The 18,461-nt window shown below is 43.0% G+C and overlaps 1 protein-coding gene across 1 annotated transcript in view; it reads left to right on the forward strand.

Annotated features, from left to right (window-relative positions):
- The window catches only part of GPR39 (G protein-coupled receptor 39), a 202,091-nt gene that overhangs the window by 55,780 nt on the left and 127,850 nt on the right, over positions 1–18,461 (forward strand). The gene's annotated exons all lie outside the window — the stretch shown is intronic.

Below are 18,461 nucleotides of genomic sequence, written 5' to 3' on the forward strand. Positions count from 1 at the left end.
AGTTCTCTGTGCCTCTTGGATTTCAATGCCTTTTTCCTTCCCCAGTTCAGGGAAGTTCTCAGCTATTATTTCTTCAAGTACCCCTTCAGCACCTTTCCCTCTCTCTTCCTCCTCTGGGATACCAATTATGCGTATATTATTTCTTTTTAGTGTATCACTTAGTTCTCTAATTTTCCCCTCATACTCCTGGATTTTTTTATCTCTCTTTTTCTCAGCTTCCTCTTTTTCCATAACTTTATCTTCTAGTTCACCTATTCTCTCCTCTGCCTCTTCAATCCGAGCCGTGGTGGTTTCCATTTTGTTTTGCATTTCGTTTAAAGCGTTTTTCAGCTCCTCGTGACTGTTCCTTAGTCCCTTGATCTCTGTAGCAAGAGATTCTCTGCTGTCCTCTATACTGTTTTCAAGCCCGGCGATTAATTTTATGACTATTATTCTAAATTCACTTTCTGTTATATTATTTAAATCCTTTTTGATCAGCTCATTAGCTGTTGTTATTTCCTGGAGATTCTTCTGAGGGGAATTCTTCCGCTTGGTCATTTTGGATAGTCCCTGGCATGGTGAGGACCTGCAGGGCACTTCCCCTGTGCTGTGGTGTATAACTGGAGTTGGTGGGCGGGGCCGCAGTCAGTCCTGATGTCTGCCCCCAGCCCACCGCTGGGGCCACAGTCAGACTGGTGTGTGCCTTCTCTTCCCCTCTCCTAGGGGCGGGATTCACTGTGGGGTGGCGTGGCCAGTCTGGGGTACTTGCACACTGCCAGGCTTGTGATGCTGGGGATCTGGCGTATTAGCTGGGGTGGGTAGGCAAGGTGCACAGGGGCAGGAGGGGCCGGCTTAGCTCGCTTCTCCTTAGGTGATCCACTTCAGGAGGGGCCCTGTGGCAGCGGGAGGGAGTCAGATCCGCTGCCGGAGGTTTGGCTCCGCAGAAGCACAGAGTTGGGTGTTTGCGTGGAGCGAGGAAGTTCCCTGGCAGGAACTGGTTCTCTCTGGGATTTTGGCTGGGGGATGGGCGGGGGAGATGGCGCTGGCGAGCGCCTTTGTTCCCCACCAAGCTGAGCTCTGTCGTCCGGGGGCTCAGCAGCTCTCCCTCCCTTTGTCCTCCAGCCTTCCCGCTTTCCAAGCAGAGCCGTTAACTTATGACCTCCCAGACGCTAAGTCGCGCTTGCTGTGGGAACACAGTCCGTCAGGCCCCTCCGCTTTTGCAAGCCAGCCTCCGGGGCTCTGCTTGGCCGGTGAGCCACCCCTCCGCCCCGGCTCCCTCCCGCCAGTCCGTGGAGCGCGCACCGCCTCGCCGCCCTTCCTACCCTCTTCCGTGGGCCTCTCGTCTGCGCTTGGCTCCGGCGACTCCGTTCTGCTAATCCTCTGGCGGTTTTCTGGGTTATTTAGGCAGGTGTAGGTGGAATCTAAGTGATCAGCAGGATGCGCGGTGAGCCCAGCGTCCTCCTACGCCACCATCTTCCCTCCGGTCCCTCCAGCGTCCTCTTTATATCAGGGAACTCTGTTCCATGGTCGTATATTCATGGCAACTCCTGTTGACAGGGGGCACCACCATAAAACATTTCAACAATTCTTGGGCCCCTTCATTGGTACATTTCCTACTGCCAGATTGAAGAAGTGAGTTCTCCCAGAGAATTTAATCACATGGTGGAGACTCAGATTTTATGTAGTAAATCCCTTCTAACAGTTCACCTCTCTGAACCTTCTGACCCCTTCTTCAGAGCTATGCCAACGAAGGTCCAATGTCTTCACCTCATCTATTTAGGCCACCAGAATTCCAGTGTTTCTAGGAATTTTCCCAGCATGATGTTAGGATTAGCCTCTGGTGTCCTGGTCAGCTCATTGGATCCCCAGTCTGAGATGGTGCCCCTCACCTGTCCCTTATCTGTCCTTTTACTCTGCCCTGTATGTGATCTGTCACCCTCAAGATTCACTTCTGCACACATGCAAAGTCCTATAGATCCTTTGGTGTATAGTCTGTTACTTCCTGGAATAAGGCCTGTATATCCCTGCTCACACTGTGGTGAGTCCTGGAACTGGTTATTAACCTAGAGTTCATGAGTGGTAGTAGGCAGACAGATCTAGAGAAGAATAAATGCCGTTTGCCAGGCATCTTTTCTTTTAGGTATGCTTGGTACATGGTCTCCAGGCAGGTTGAGGAGGAGGGAGGGGGCTTTTTTCCCTCTGGCAGTGGGGAGAGGCTTCCTCTACTGGCCCAGGGGGTCCAGGATTCTCAGGCTTAAACACAAAAATGTCCCCATCCCAGGTTTCACAATCCCACTCTTACCAACTGGGACTCTGATGCTGACATAGGAGACATGCTGAGGCTGCACATTTAATTTCCTTTGCAGATCTGCCATATGTAAAAATCATATCCTGGGCCTGATTTTCTGCACAGTCTGCCTGAAATTGCAGTGTCTTTTAAAATGACATAGAGTTGGGGCGCCTGGGTGGCGCAGTCGGTTAAGCGTCCGACTTCAGCCAGGTCACGATCTCGCGGTCCGTGAGTTCGAGCCCCGCGTCGGGCTCTGGGCTGATGGCTCGGAGCCTGGAGCCTGTTTCCGATTCTGTGTCTCCCTCTCTCTCTGCCCCTCCCCCGTTCATGCTCTGTCTCTCTCTGTCCCAAAGATAAATAAACGTTGAAAAAAAAAATATTTAAAATAAATAAATAAATAAATAAAATGACATAGAGTCTAAACTCTTTTAAAACATGCCTGAAATTGGCAATTAGATGCCCCATTTAATTTTCTTTTTGCAGAGCCTCCAATGCCTTCGAAATAACCATTTTACACTACTACGTTTTTAGTTATCATTATCCCCATCCATCAAGTGATGCAGCCATTTGACCTTTCAAGGTGGTGCTTTACCTGAACCTCATCTCAATCAGGTGAAAGCTTTACTAATTGTGATGTGACTGTGTGCCAGGGATTACTACCATCCTGTGGTAACCAGACAGGTGGGTGTCAGGAACTCTGAAGAGTAAGACTGGACTCAAGTCACAAGCCAACCACTTAGCCTGACAGTTTCATGGATGCGGACAGAAGACAAAATCCTTGAACTCTTGCTCAGCAGGGCCATGTTGTCTGTAACAGAGACTCATGGAGAGTTGTCTGCCAGCAGTGGGCATTCCAGCTCCAAAGTCTTAGACTGAGGGTCTCCTGTTCCCAAGTTTTCTCACTCAGCATCCCTGGAAAACAAAGCCTAAGGCCAGGTTTATGCCTTCATGTAATTGAGGAATATAATTCACAGGGCACTGAGAATGTAGGGGAGAGGAGGTGAGGTCAGGCTGGAGGAAAGACAGATGCCACTTTGCCAAGCTGGCCTCAGTATCACAACCAAGAACAAACCAATGTAAAGTAGTCACTTTTCCCATTGTGTAGGCCAAGCTGTTGTGCATCAGAGCAGTCATTCTCGAGCAGGAAGCGGGAGGGTGAACCTGCAGACTCCTGTCTGTGGAGGCGCTCACCAGCCTGTTCTTCCCGGTGCTGCCTGCCTCTTGGGCAGCCCCTGAGGAAGCGAGATCTGGTGCCCACATCTGATTCTGGGCATGGTGGGAAGAAGCCCAACCTCTGTGGTCTCTCTTCCTGTTCTTCTGCCTCTGATTCTCAAGATGGTCTGCTTCCGTTTCTCGTTCAGCAGGAATAAGAATGCCTGCACTGCTTATGTTGAAAGATTATTGCAGGAAAGAAAACATTTTGGAAAAGTGCTGTAGAAAAGCTATTTACTTTCCAAAGATTTCTTAAACTTGCATCTGTAGAGGAAGAAGGAGGACTTGAACAGTGCTTGGGAGCATAGGTAGAAGATACCTAGATGGAGGCACAGGGAAGGGTTTCTCAGGTGGAGCATTCTGTAGAAGCAAGAGACAGAGAGGGGAGATGATGTAAAACTGGGGTTGGCAAACAGGGCCAAAGGCCAAACCTGGCTTTTCACATCTTTTTGTAATACAGTTCTATTGGAATGTAGTCACACCCATTTGTTATTCACCTTTGGCTGTTTTTATAGTATGATGGTAGAATTTGGTAGTTGAGACAGAAATCACATGGCCCATAAAGCCTAAAATATTTACCATCTGATCCTTTACAAACCCCTGATGTAAGAGAAAATGCCAAGTATAATACATTGTAGGTTATTAATAAATATGAATTGCCTTCCTCCTTTTATGTTTCTTCTTTAATAAATAATAAATAGTGATTAGAAGTTGCACTCTTTATAAAGATATTTGATACCACGATTTCTACCAAATAAAGAGTTAATCCCAACACATTTACAAATTTAACATTATGACCATAGCCTGAAAAAAATGGGAGGCAGTTTATTTTATCTCCTTTGCTCTAAGCATAGTAACAGCTGAGACGCTGTGATCTCATCTGTTAATTGGGTCTAGGACCAACTATTTGAAATTGGACTGTTCTAGGAAATCTGGATTAATTTTGATTCAGCTTTACAATGACTCTTGAAAAACTATAAACTGTGATCAGGGACATACAAATCAAAACCACAATGAGATACCACCTCACACCTGTCAGAATGGCTAAAATGAATAACTCAGACAACAGATGTTGGCAAGGATGTGGAGAAAGGGGAACCCTTTTACACTGCTGGTGGGAATGCAAACTGGTACAGCCACTCTGGAAAACAGTATGGAGTTTCCTCAAAAAATTAAAACTAGAACTACCCTATGACCCAGCAATTGCACTACTCGGTATTTATCCAAAGGATGTAGGAGTGATGATTTGAAGGGGCACATGCACCCCAATGTTTATAGCGGTGCTGTCAATGATAGCCAAAGTGTGGAAAGAGCCCAAACGTCCACTGACTGATGAATGGATAAAGATGTGGTGTATATATATATACACACACAGTGGGATATTACTTGATAAAAAAGAACGAAATATTGCCATTTACAACAATGTGGATGGAACTAGAATGTGTTATGCTAAGTGAAATAAGTCAGAGAGAGACAAATATAATTTTACTCATATGTGAAATTTAAGAAACAAAACAGATGAGGGGCGCCTGGGTGGCTCAGTTGGTGAAGTGTCTGACTGCGGCTCAGGTCATGATCTTGCAGTTCGTGAGTTCAAGCCCCGCATCGGACTCGGTGCTGGCAGCTCAGAGCCTGGAGCCTGCTTCTGATTCTGTGTCTCCCTCTCTCTCTCTCTCTGCCCCTCCCACATCTTGCACTCTGTCTCTGTCTCTTTCTGTCTCTCTCTCAAAAAATAAGCGTTAAAACTTTTTTTTAAAAGAAGCAAAACAGATAAACATAGGGGAAGGGAAACAGAAATAAAATAAAAAACAAAGAGGGAGACAAACCATAAGAGGCTCGTAAATACAGAGAACAAATTGAGGATTGCTGGTGGGATGTTGGCTGGGGGGATGGGCTAAATGGGTAATGGGCATTAAGGAGGATACTTGTTAGGATCAGTACTGGTGTTATATGAAAGTGATGAATTACTAAATTCTACTCCTGAAATCATTATTACACTATATGTTAACTAAACTGGATTTAAATTTCAAATAAACAAACAAACAAACAAACAATGGAATACAAAGACTAAGTTTCCACAGTCACCAAGCACAAATTTGAACCATTTCCTAGACTCCTTGAGGGGAGGAATCATCTCTTACGTGACTTGGAATCCCCGGTGCCTAGCAAAATGCCTGACAAATAGAAGGAATTTAATAGGCTTGCTGACCAAAGGAAGTGTCTGGAACACTGCCTGGCACAGTTCTTGGTAAACGTTTGTTTAATTATCTCGCAAAATTCTCCATTCATTCAAATGAGAATTTTTAGGCTACGGAACATAGACCATTGATAGACCCGGACTGAGGCTCGCTGTAAGGTGCACACAAATAATTTAAAATCTACATCTAATTTATTTTTCAGAGTGTTGTATCACCACTGGTTGGCCCAAAATACTCAAAGAGCTATCCAATCAATGTTGTCTAACAGGAACAGCTATATGGCAAAGATGGAGAGCTCAGTTGGGTGAGACCTCATGGCTATGCTGCTTTAAGGCCAATTAGCTAGTGCCTGACATCTCCCAGTAAATCTAAATGAAATGCATTCTTGTGAATTCTAATTTCAAGTGAGTTTAATTGAACTTGAGAGAGAAGCTACTATTTAGTGAGTAAAATGAAAATGAAGTAATTGAATATTTTTCTAGAATTGTATTTGAAATGTGTGCTCCATCAAATGTTTCAGAACCCAAATGACCAGCTGCACGTGGTTAATATTTGGAAAGGAAGAAGGAGTATTGAAATGTCAGCTTGTAGCCACTAGGAGGGTAAACGAAATAGCCAGCTGTTCAGATACTCAACGTGGGCTCTGTTTGGCATTCAGAAAGATCTTTTTTTTTTTTTTTTTTTTTTAATTGGAAGCTAAATAATGTGATCGGGAGAATTAGGATGAGTCTAGATGACTGAAAACCAAAAACTAAAATCTTTCCCCAGTCCCATCTCCCCCTCTTCTCAACACATACAAAAAAGAGAATGCCACTGTTGATTTGAAATTGTAGATGTTTTGATGTGCTTAGCCAGCTGATTGCACATTAAAATGTTGAGTCCTTTATTCGGAACTATTGAAGGCCTACAGTGTTTTAGGCACTTGGAAGACTGATGATTGAACAGGACTCAATCTAGGGCCTTAAGGAACTTTCTGTTCAGGGTGTAAGAGGGGACCCAGGAATACATTAGTGTAGAAAAGGTAAATGTGACACATACCATAAGAGCAAGCACGGAGTGCTGAAGGAATAGTTTTCTGACTGTGCAAACGTAGCACTCCTCATAGGGGAGATGCTGTCTGGGGTGTACATATTTGTAGGAGGAAAAGAAAGTATGGGCCCTGTTTGGAGTATGATGAGGCATTTAATGGGGCTGATGTGGAATGAAACATTATGAAATAAGATATATGTGGTGCAATTATGCAAAGCCTTGAATGGATTTGTACCTTATTCATTAGGCAGCCTCTATGAGGGGAAAGAGTTTGACCAGAGATAGGGAACAAAAAGATAGATGTAATGCTCAATATCATTCATCTATCAGAGCAATGCAATTTAAAAACCACAGTAGATACCACCTCACACCCATTAGGATGGCTACTGTCAAAAACCCCAGAAAAAGACAAGTGTTGGCGAGGATGTGGATGAGGAGAAATCTAGAAACCTTGTACCCTGTTGGTGGGAATGTAAGATAGTGGAAGCACTAAGAAAAACACTATGGAGCTTCCTCAGAAAGTTCAAAACAGAATTACCATATGGGCCAGCAACCCCCACTTCTGGGTAGATGGCCAAAAGAATTGAAAGCAGGCCTGGAACAGATATTTGTACACCCATGTTCATCACATCTCTATTCACAATAGCCAAGAAGTAAAAGTAACCCAATGTCCACTGATGGTGAGTGGGTAAACACATTGTAGTATACACATACAGTGGAATATTATTCAGCCTTAAAAGGGAAGGAAAGCCTATCACATGCTACAATATGGATGAACCTTGAGGACATTATGCTAAGCAAAGTAAGCCAGTCACAAAAAGGTTAGCATCATGTGATTTTGCTTATATGACATATCTAAAGTAGTCAAGCTCACAGAAGCACAATGCGGGTTTCCAGGGATTGTACGGGAGAAACAAAAGGGGAGTTGTTGTTTAATGCGTACAGAGTTTCAGAATTGCAAGGTGAAAAAATTGTGGAGATGTGTTTCATGATCCTGTGAACATACTTAACACTACTGAACTGTACACTTACGAACGGTTAAGGTGGCAAATCTTATTTTTGTAGTTTTTACCCCAATTAAAAAAAGAATACAGATGTAGTAGGGTGGTGTGAGTTGGCTTGTGGGTTGGGAGAGGAAATGCGAAATTAGTTTAGGGGTCATTGTCTTGCACTAGTTCCCTTAGTGAGAAGTAACTAGGTCAGGGACAGGGGTAGGATGGGCGAAAGGAGTTATCAAGGTTGAGTTAGCAAGAGTTGGCTCCTTCCGGAAGCTAGAATGAGGGCACAAGGTCAGAGGTGCCTTGGAGGTTCCCGACTTGAGATAAGGAGGAAATGATGGAATCTTTCCCAACAAGAGTTACTTATGTGGGGAGAGAAGGAATTTGGTTTGAGATGAATTCTGACTGCAGCCTCTGGTGGGTTGTATGAGATCTGGTCTGATTATACTGTGTTTTAAGAGCTGTTGGAAGCTATTTTTTTGTTTGTTTTATATTTCTCTCATTTTTCCATGTGTTTGACCTTCACCTTCACTGTTGGCCTTGCTCGGTGGTTTTTTGCTCACTCTTCAGGTTAAGGATGGGTTGCACATTGCAGAATCTGGATCTCGAGGAATTCTTTTCCCCAGTCCCTCAATGTGAGGCTGAATGTTCTGTAGGAGCCATACAGTCTAGGGAGCTGTGAAGCTTCCTTTACTAAAAAAGACCCTTTTTGCCCTTAAATTTTTTTCCCTTGTCTCTTTCATTAGAAACTGTATTTCTAAGCTGGTCAAATGGACACAATACCCTTACCTTTTGTTCTGTGGTGTCTTATTCATCTAAGCTGGAAGGAGCCTCGGAGGTATGAGCTCATTATTTTTTATTATTATTATTTTTTTTTTACTTAAGGCATTTCATGGTGGCCAGAGGTTTACAGAGGTATTTGTGTTGTGTGCTAGAAGGTCGCCTCCTCCAGATTCCTGGTGTGGTGGCAGTGGCCGATTTGAAATTCCAAATCTGTATGTTCACAGAGAATTGTGTTGAGGATGGAAAAAGAGAGCACTGAAATAGCCTGGTTTCACCCCCATGTGGATTGGTTTACAGAAATAATTACCCATTTGAGTCCTGCAAAGTGTCCTTTTTTTTTCTTTTCTTTTTTTTTTTTTTTTTTTAAGTAGGCTCCACATCCAGCATGGAGCCCAACACAGGGTTTGAACTCACGGCCCCTGAGATCAAGACCTGAGCTGAGACCAAGAATCAGGTGCTTAACCAACTGAACCACACAGGTGCTCCCTGCAAGGTGTGTTTTTCATATACCAAGAGGTATAGGAAACATTTGGGGTATTTGCAGAGGCCGGAATCTGGGATTGTAATGGAGTGCACTTTTATGGGCTTCAGTGTGTCACCTATATCAGAAAGAATTTTATTACTGATATTTGGGGACAAATGGTTACTCATGCTGAAGTGAGGTTGAGCTTTGCTTAATGCCTTAACATAAATATTTCAGTCCTGGAAGATTCAAATTCTTAGAAAATTCACCTCAGGCTTTGGAGAACAGCTTATATTCTGAGACAGGAATTTTAATGACCATATCTGACTCTGAGAAACTGTAAATAACTTTTATTTTGGAAATTTCAGATTTCCATCATAGAATTTTTACAAAATGTAGATGAATACAAATGACCTAAATTGCCACCCCCGTAACAGACTCCTGTTAGTATGGTGTCCCCTGTCCCAGTATTACGGGGGTGTGTCTGTGATGTGAGCATATGTGTATTTTGAGTGTGACCATATTGTGCATATTAGTTTGCAATCTGATTTTTTCTTTTAATATATCAGGTGTGTCTTTTCATATGACAGTTTTCTCTTTTAACATCTTTTGTAAAGGTCGCATAGTTTTTATTTTACAAATTCTCCCTTCTGGACACTTAGATTGCTTCTATCTTGCACTGTGGTTTATACCTGTTATCTCCTGGCTTATTGATTACTAGCATTTCCTTTTCAAATCAGAAGTGTCCCCGTTTGGGCGGCAAAGAATAATAGCTACCCTAATTATTAAGAAAAATGGTGGAAATGGATACTATTTAATTTTTGTGCATGTCTGTTAGTATGTCCTTGATGTAAACCTCTTAAGAATAGAATGTCTATGGTAAACAGCATATGCTGTCAAAGGCACTTGATGCATGAGAACAAGTTGCCCTTTAGAAATGTTATAAGGAGACTATAACTTTGGCCAGTACTAATCACCCTGCTAAATATATATGTATTTAAATATGTACTTCTGTTGACTTAGTTCAAAGTCATTTTGATCTTTAGTTAGTAGGAAAATAAGCATAGATATTATTGAGTAGGAGGTGTTAAGGAGTGGACGGCGGGGGGAGATAGTGTAGAATATGTTGGAGGTAATTGGAGAGTAGCACAGTTATAATCCTACAGGTACTTGGTGGTAATGATGATGTAGTAATCATTATCATAATAGTGGCGGTTCCATTTATGGTGGGCTGAATATCTGCAATAAACTAGTTACTTCTCAAAGCAACTCTGCAAATAAATGTTATGTTCCTGAAGAAAGAATGGAGGTACAGACATGTTGAATAAGTATATACAACTAGTAAGATGCAGAGCTAGAATCTGAACCCAGTGTATCCATTTCCAATACCTAGTTTCTTTCTGCTTGGCCAAGCTTCCTCCCTTGATTCTCTGATCTGCCTTATCTTCTGGATGTCCTCATATTTTGCCATCAGACATTAAAGATGGACAAGGAGAGAGGTTGATAATGGGAGCCCATTGTCCAAATCCCCTGTGCTAAAAAGTTGCTATCCATGGTTATGTCTAGGCAAACTCAAGAAATCCACTTCACTTTAAGGGCTACCTGATTTTCCTTATGGATTGCTCAAATAGAACAATTTTCTTGTTAATTCAATAGTGTAACAAAGAGGCAAGATGATTGGAAAGTGCTGAGGTCATTGTTTGGCGGTCTTCATTAAATAGTTGAGTTTTTCACTTATTAGAAGACAAACTGAGAGTCTCTGTTGCTTTGAGAATCAGAATATTAGAAAATAATTGTAGAACAGACAGAACAGATGTCATCGAAATTTTTTAAAAATCAGATACAATCACAAGCAAGCGTTTGTTAGACTCACACTTAACAACAGGTTGAAGATTTTGAAGCAGGGCATCAATTAGGCAATAGAAATAGATTTATGTGTGGAGTAATCCAACTTTGACTTATTTCATTGCATTTTGATGAAATATTTCCCGTGGAAAATTATCCTCCATTTACAGTCATTATCAAGTTAAATATTGTGTTAAAAAAGAGCCACTGAGTTATCATGTACAGAAAATGGTTGAAATGGGACCCTGAAATGGGACAGAGTTGAAGGGGAACTCTAAAATGAAAGTCATGTTATCTTTAGATGCAGCTCCTAGCCAATGACCTTCATGCTGCTGCTCAACACTGGATAAGAATATGACACTCATAGCAATGTCCCAGCCATGGCTGCCCTCCCCAGCCCTCCTCATGACATTGTTGGAAAGTGCTTTCCTACAGATGAAAGCTGTACAGAATCTGGGCCCAGGGAAACTGCCTCATTTAAACCCATCTTATTGACACAGCCAAGGGAAGCTGAACCTCTCTAGACTGGACAGTGACTTGTGGGTCCTTCTCTGTGTTGTTGATTTTCCCTAAACAATGGGTCTACATTGATCTTGGGCTGTTGTCCAGAGTGGATCAGTGATTTTCCCCTTTTCCTTCTCTTATACCTCTGTTTGCATCCTAGCAATGAACTGATTAGGTCCAAAGTTTAATATTTGACCTATGTTCTCTTTTCCCTCCCAGCTTTATGGAGTCACAGATATTTTGTTCACTGATCTTGTCCCAATATTGACAGGTTTTTAACCCAAAGTGTCTCTGATTGTTGTCCCTAAGCTCCTCATTAACAAGACATTTCTGGCCTGCCTTTTCCTCTTCAAGATGCAGAATTACGGATCAGTCTTTTTTTTTTCTTTTTCTTTCTTTTTTTTTTAGGAGTTACTGGGTTTTTGTGGGTGAGAGAGAGACTGGGGCCCAGGCCAGGGGTTGCACAGCTACACAGTAGCTATTGAGGGCAGGCAGGTAGCTTCAGTAATGGCAGGCCTTAGTTCCAGAATGGGATAGGATTTTTTATGCTTGGGCGTTCATGCATTTCTATGTTTTTAATATAATAATCACTTTGCTAATTTACCTGTCTAGGTCTAAACCAAGAGCATCTCAGGTTTTAGTCTCCTACTTTTATTTGAGCTAACTTCCTCATATTATTGCATATTATTGCAGATTTGACAAACTATATTATGTATTATCATAGTAATCTATGTATCTGTCTTAGTTATCTTTTGCTGTGTAATAAAACCCCTTAAAACGTAGGGCCTTAAAACAACCATGATTTTTATTTCTCATGATTCTACAAGTTGGGCAGGGTTTGGCTGGTGATGTTTCTACCCCATCACGGCACCATTCAGCTGCAGTTAGCTAGTGGCTGGGCTAGGGTGGGGGCCAAGAAGGTTTCACTCATGTATCTGGTGCCTCAGGGCTCCTCCATATGTCTCCTTAAATGCAGCTAGCTTAGCCTTTCTCACAGTCTGATGGTCTCAGTATCACTGGGTTTCTTAGAGGATTGCCGGCTTCCAAGAGCACAGAAGTAGAAGTTGCCAGTCTTTCTTCAGGCTTATGCCTGGAATAGACACAGCATCACTTCTACCACACTATGTTAGCCAAAGCAAGTAAAAGGCCAGGTCATATTCAAAGGGAGAGAAATAGGCTCCAGGTCTGAGTAGGAGAGTCGCTGAAGATGAGGAATTGTGGCCATGTTTGGAGACAATTATACTACATATTGATTTCTTTGTAAGCACCAACATTGTGATACCAAACTGTTAATACCTTTTGGGTTCCATTGAACCAATATTTTTTAAGACTTTGGATATCATTACCTGGGTTCCTGACTAATAGTAATTTACAAATCAGATGGAGTCAAATTATAGCAATGCCAATTTCTCCCTCAGTGCTTTATCTTCCTTTAACAGAATTGAAACTCTGGCGCCTGGGTGGCGCAGTCGGTTAAGCGTCCGACTTCAGCCAGGTCACGATCTCGCGGTCCGTGAGTTAGAGCCCCGCATCGGGCTCTGGGCTGATGGCTCAGAGCCTGGAGCCTGTTTCCGATTCTGTGTCTCCCTCTCTCTCGGCCCCTCCCCCATTCATGCTCTGTCTCTCTCTGTCTCAAAAATAAATAAACGTTTAAAAAAAAAATTAAAAAAAAAAAAAAAAGAAACTCATCCACACATCCTCTAAAAAGAAATACTTACAGTCTAAGTGTTTAGTGACTATCACAACTGACCTACAGAGTTATCTTATGTACAGCATTTAGCTCTGCAAGAATATTCCTACATGGTATATGGCATTGTAGTGTAGCAGTGGAAAACAAAGCCTCAGGAACCAGTTGCCTGAGTTTGAATATGAACTTTGTCATATATGAGCTGTATAACCTTGAACAAGTTTCTTAAGCTCTTTGTGACTCCATTTCTTTATAAAATAAAGTCTTTATAAGTAAGACACAAGCATATAGCATTGTTATAAAGATTAAATGTGGTCAGAGCCATTGTAGACATATTAGTAACATACAGGATATGTCAACTATTGTTATTGACCAGGACCAGCACTTTAGGGCAGGATGTGCGTGAGACAATTGGAACGACCAAGGTACAAGGTCAGCTCTCATCCATCAGTAGAATCTCGTGGGTTCTAGCCCACAACTGTGTCCCATCCTTTTTGCCTCATCCAGCTCACTGGTGGGTACATGGCACAGATGCCAGCAGTCTGGGCAACCCTTGATGTTGGTTTCACTTCCACATAAGATGGAGAACTTCTGTAGTCCTTCGACGTTGTGCTAGAAGTATATCTCTGTCACTCAGGCTGTGATTCACAATTCTAGTCTCATGGTTATATGGCTAATGCCAGTCTTTTTGGTGTTACACCAGAGCACAGTACCAGGTGGTATGTGTCTCTCAAAAAGGTATCTAACCCTCAGTCCCTGTTGACACTGTTTGACTCCAGGACCTGGTTACTCTTTAGTTTTCCCTCAGTGGAGATCACAGACTCTGCACTGCATTCAAATTCACCACTGAGAATTCTAGCTTTGCATTCTCTTCCAAGGCTTATGCTCTTCCAAGCCCCAAGAAAGCCTTTTGGTGTCTGGAGAGCTGCCTCTTGGAGCAGTAATTACAGCCTTCCTGGATACTTTGGATAGAAGCTGCTGTAAAATTCTTAGATTGGAGAAGGCTGCGAGTAGCAGTCCTGGGAATCCCTATGGTACACCAGCTGCCCTCTCATTAGTAGGTGGATCAGATGTAGGAGCTTTTCCTGACCTTGATAGGAATATCTCTGCTCAGCCTCATACACTTAACCCCAAGGAACTGAATACATAACGCAGGCCCTGGGTCCTGTTCAGGTTAATGACCCATCTTCAGTCCCTTAGTTAACTCAGTAAAGGTAAAAGTGTACTTTTTAGTGCAGTTTCACCTTCACTCATGATCACTGGTGTGTTGCATTAGCTACAGGCTGGTGGCTAGCTCCAGAGGCCAATATTCAGTGAACATGCCTGTGGCCAATTGTAGGATGTTAACATATCCCTGGGGCTGCATGGTAAAGACATCCCTGTGTCTTCCTTATCCAGCTGCTTAGCTGACTAGAAACCTTGACGACAACTTTCCTGCTTAAAAGAAGTGAAAAATGCTGGCTAAACCATTCAAAAATATTTTAAAAGGTATTGGTGAGCTAGCAAGAAGCAAAGACACATAGAGGTCACAGACTAAATGGAAGTAGGTATTCGAGAGGTACTGTGGACCCATGTGGGCATTTGCCAGGTTAGATGAACTTGACCCTTGATGTGTATAGGCATGGGACACAGACCCCCAAAAAAGCCCCAAAGGAGAAGCTCACTTCGTCTTTCCAAAGGGGAAGTCCACTTGGAGACACTGAGTATCCTAAGTTAGGACTGCAAATGGTTACAGTCTCAGGGTAAGGATGAATAAGCCCCAGGGGAGTGTAAGAAACATTGTCTCCGCCCTTGACTGAATGGAAGGGAAATATTCTCCCACAAGTGTTCCTACACATGAATGCCCTCTCATAGGTTTGTAGCCCAAACTCTCACTATATGGGTGCTTTGAAAAACCTCACGTGGAAAATGGAGTTTTAAGTTGAAGTCAGTGTTGGTTGTACCTTGGGCACCTGGCAGAAGGAAACAAATCTTCTCTGGAGGAACTCGCCTGTAACCTAGGCCTCAAGGAATCCTTACAGATAGCATTCTGGGAAAAAAAATGAGCTTCTACTTTGAGAAGAAAATTACAAAACCACATATGGAATCAAAGCACTAAGAGCAAAAGCCTGAAAAACCAAGACAGCTGAAGCATAGCCATAGTAGTTTCAGACATCAGAGCTATAAGGCGCAAATTATAAAATAATAAGTCTAGGGTGATAAACAAAGTGACTTCAAAAATAAGACAGGGGCATGAGATTTTAAATAATCACACAGATTTGACAAAGACCAAATACAAATTTTCAAGGTGAAAATTATAATAGTCAAAATTCAGCAATTCTATTTAACAGATTTAATAGCTGATTAGACATAGCTGAAAAGATTAGTCAACTGGAATAAATTTAAAGAAATTATCCACTAATGCAGTCTAGAGAGGCAAAGAGATGGGAACATGAGAATTAGCAGTTATGAAGGACAGAATTGCGGAAGGAGAAAAGAGAATACTGGAAACAGATGATACTGAAAGAGATAATGGCTGAGATTTTTCCAAAACTGATGAAACTAAACAGATTCAGGAAACCCATTAAATCTCGAGGCGATCAAATTATTTTTTTTAAGTTTATTTATTTATTTTGAGAGAGAGTGCAAGTGGGGGAGGGACAGAGAGAGAGAATCCCAAGCAGGCTCTGCACTGTCAGTACAGATTAAAAAAAAAAAAAAATGCTTAGACACACCCTAGTGCAAATGTGATATCAAAGAAAATATAATTAAAATAGCTAGAGGAAAAAAATGTACATAATTTTCTAAACATCAGCCCATTTCTAGGTCCTATTTGCTTTCCATACTGGTCAACAGAGAAACTGAATGCAAGTAGGCAAATTGCTACCCTTTTCTGGACCTTCTTGATTTTGTGTAGTGGTCTTAATTTTACCAGGGGAATTTCTGGTGAACATTTTAGAGAGCTCTGTAGACTTCAGTTAGGATAATCACAGTGACTTGCAAGTCCTGGGTGAGAAAACAGTTGTGTGTGTGAGGGTGGGGCATGGGGGGGTGGTGGACAGAAAGAGGGAGAGGGACACCTTTACTTGATCAATGGTCGTTAAATAAGAATAGAGTCCCAAGCAGGGTCTGCAGTGTGAGTGCAGAGTCCCACATGGGGCTCAATCTCACGAGCTGCGAGATCATGACCTCAGTGGAAATTGAGTCTGATGCTTAACCGACTAAGCCACTCAGGCATCCCTAAATAAGAGTGTTATTACTGCATGGATCAGAACTTTGTTCCAATTCTTTTCATATCCTTTTCTTGTATATGTGCACCACCATCCAAGAAATTTTGCTGTGTTAGGAGTGCTGTGTATTTTGTCAATTTTTAATACATTGTAAACCTAATCTGTAACTGGAAGCTGACAAACTACTTTAGAGGGTAGGAGAGGCTCAGAGCCCAGTTTGTTTGGATACAGACCCAGGAGCTGGAAGGCCAAGGGTTAGCTCTGGCGAGACCCCTGGGAGAGTCTGAGGGGAGCTGTGTGTCTCTCAGCACGTGGTCCCCAGGGCGCCTGGCTTATAGCTGCCTGCTTCCCTGTACCCTTTCTTGCTTTGCGTACAGCCCAGTCAGCAAGCCACGCTGTTCTCTGAAGCCCAGCTCACCGGGGGTGCAAAGGCCTTCCCTTTAGGAAGATCCAAAGGAACGCCTCCTTTTTAAGAAAGGAGGGGATGAGAAGGAGATGGAAGACTGGGGGTGCACGAAGTAGCTTGTTGATGCACATATACTTCTCTTCATTGTGGTGTTGGAGACAGCTGGGAGATGGAGAGGAAAGAGGGGGAAGGGGATATTCCAAAGGAAAAAACCTAAGAATGAGACATTGTTTGTAGTGTAAAGAAATACAGCTTTCAGTCCAAATCCTCCTTCATGGAAATCTCTAATCATAAGCTCTATATTTAGACTAAGGGGGGTTATTCAATATTTATCATATATTTAATGGACTTCTATTATATCCCAGGCACTATTCTAAACAGTGGGGAATATAATAGTGAAAAAGATAGACAAAAGTCCTGACCTCACAGAGCTGACAGCCTAGCGGGGGAGCCAGAGGGCAAGCCAATAGTTCCTGGTAGCTGGTAAAGGCTGCAGAGATGAAGAAAGTGGGGAAGACGAAGGAGGGGCTGGGGAGCAAAGGGTGGCTCTTTTCGGGATGTTCATGGGAGGCCCCAGAGGCAAGGTGACAGGAGCAGAGCTCTGCAAGAGGTGGTGGAGTGCCGGTCCCAAGGTGATGGGCAGGCTTGCTTCATATTGGACGGAAGCCCATACAGCCCCTCCGTGGCATGGAGACGTCAGCATGCCCTGATGGTGGGTCCCCAGCTCCAGGCAGGCACTGCTGAGCCGGGGATATCCCAAACATCGCCCCAGTTGGAGAGAGTGGAGAGACACTCTTGAACTGGCTGGCTGCAAAAGCTGGGGTGGGGGGACAACCATGGAAACCAGGCCCTCGAGCTGAATCCATAACTGGGTGCCAGCTCAAGTGTGAACCACGGCACAAGGAACTGCTATAATTTGCGAACCTTGAACCAAGCTGAGCCCCAAATTAATTTTTTTCCACTGAGCTGAGCATTCAACCAAGGATTTTTCAAAACAGCAACACCTAGTAAGCCAGTCTGAACCAGAACCAAGCCTATTCATTTTCTAAAAGTATTGAACTGGAACAATATGGGAATATTAAAGTATCTTTCAAACTAAACCAGAATTGAACTGATCATTCACAAGTGCTCAGATTGAGATGGGGAAAAAAAAAAAACTTTTTGGAGAGACAATTTTGCGTATATTAAATGTCTGGCTTGAGAGTCCACTGCCCGTGACCTCTTTTAAATTGTAATCTTGGGTTTAATTCTTACATTTAATTTTTTCATTTGTGCATTTTATTTCCCTGCTTTTCAACATGTTCTTGACAACAGGAGCCCCATTTTGTATTGCCCTGTGATCTCAGCACAATTCTGGTACATGATAGGTGTGTGGGTGTGTATAGGTGTGTGTGTGGGGGGGTGGGGAGTAGGAAGGGTGGTGGCATGAAGCCACCAAGAGATTGAAATTTATTTTTCAAGTCAGAGGAAGCCAGGGGAGGGTTTTAAGCAGGGGGCAGTGTGCCCAGATCTGAGTTTCAGAAAGATCACACTGTAGGGCAACTGTGTTGAAAAGGGGCCGGGCCGGAGGGGAGGCAGGAAGGCAGGTCAGGAAGTGACTGTGGTCATCTGGATTGGAATCCTGGCTTCACATTTCTTTGCCTTGTGACCTGGCACAAGTCATACTTGTCCGTGCCTCAGTCCCCTCTCTTGTGGAGTGTAGAAGCTAATCGTGCTCACTCCATCATGTGTTCATGGTTTACACGACACATCACGCGTACAGTGTGGAGAGCTTAAAAACAGTGCCCGACAGTAATTGGCACCCAATTAATTTGTATTAGTGGGCAATGGAGAAAAAGTAATAAATAGGAGGCACATG

The sequence above is a fragment of the Leopardus geoffroyi genome, chromosome C1 (assembly GCF_018350155.1).
Source record: "Leopardus geoffroyi isolate Oge1 chromosome C1, O.geoffroyi_Oge1_pat1.0, whole genome shotgun sequence".
Taxonomy (NCBI): Eukaryota; Metazoa; Chordata; class Mammalia; order Carnivora; family Felidae; genus Leopardus; species Leopardus geoffroyi.